Source organism: Lupinus angustifolius, chromosome LG13 (assembly GCF_001865875.1).
Source record: "Lupinus angustifolius cultivar Tanjil chromosome LG13, LupAngTanjil_v1.0, whole genome shotgun sequence".
Lineage (NCBI taxonomy): Eukaryota > Viridiplantae > Streptophyta > Magnoliopsida > Fabales > Fabaceae > Lupinus > Lupinus angustifolius.
In genome coordinates, this window is record NC_032021.1 from 8,988,460 (window position 1) to 8,989,916 (window position 1,457).

Below are 1,457 nucleotides of genomic sequence, written 5' to 3' on the forward strand. Positions count from 1 at the left end.
ACATATTATGAATGACATATCTCAAAGATGAAATGATTTAAAAGATTTATGCATATGAGATATGTATTAGGTGCCCTAAGCCTTGACTCAACTTAAACTAGATTCTAGTCTAAGCCTAGTACCAATTAAAGACTTAAGCATGTTGATTTGTTGGTGATCTTCAAGCTCTTTTAGGCATAAGTTGTCCTCATCAAAACCATGACATTCAAGGAGAGCTTTTCAAAGTGTTCCTCTTGACATGCACACTTTCAATCTCCCCCTTTTTGATGATGACAAACGCTACATCAAGTTCATCAATTTGAAATAACAATTGCTTGATGAATAAGCTTGAAGATTGTGTTGGCATGGTTGATATGATGCGCAAATATATCGGAAGCTGTTATTACGATCAACCTGCACAATCAAAAAACAACAAAGCAACCTTTCTCCCCCTTTTGACATTATCAAAAAGATAACCCAGGTCAAAAAAGCTAGGAAGAGATATTAGTTAATCATAAAACAAAGTTAATGAATTAATTTGGGTTTTAATAAATTAACTTGTTTCATTTTTCGGTGAATTGAACAAATGCGCTTGATTTGACAAAAAAATAGCTAATTTGAAAGGAGAATGGCATACAAGAGTTAATCAAATATTTAACAATGTTAGCAATATCAACTCTCATAAGATCAAGAACCATTCACTGAAGCAGATAAGCTATTCGACATAATTAAAGCAAAAACAAAAAACATTTGCATAGCATAAAGAGTCAAGGAAGTCAGGAAATAGTACAGGATGTAAAGTCAATCAAAGACAAATAGCAACATATGAATAAGTTCTCAAAGCAACAACAAAAAAACTAAATCCAGAAGGTGCCATAAGATGAAAATAAACCTAAGGGTGAGATAGCCTAGGTCTAAGGTCCGCTAAACTAAGGTTGAGGCGGAGGATGGTCAGTCTGATCATCAGGCATAGCAATGTTCTGATCTCCCCTGATAAGCACAGACATCTTCTGAAATTCTGAGCAAAACATGGCATTCTGAGCCTCAGCGGTAGATTGAATCATGTTCCTCAGCTCCTGAAATTTGTTGTCGGTGTAGGCAATCTGACGTTCTTCGTATTGCTCCATGCCTGCAAAATAAGAGTCCTTCAGCCCTTGGAAGTGCAGATCCATACGGTTGTTAAGCCGTTGCTCCATAGCTTCCATCTGAGCTAGACCAAAAACAGAGCTCTGAGGTGCCGTTCCAGAAGACTCCCCCTGAGTAGTTGCATTATGATTACCCAAATCCTCCTAATTATCATTATCAGACAAATCCAGATCAATTGTGGTATAGTCCTACTGATAATGCCAGGTAGTACCATACTTGTATATTCCCATCTTATGAAGAAGACTCTCACCAACCAAGTGATCTTTATCAGTATACTCAGTAATGATAGTATCAGAAACATCAATGCGCAGATAATCAACAATGCGAGATAT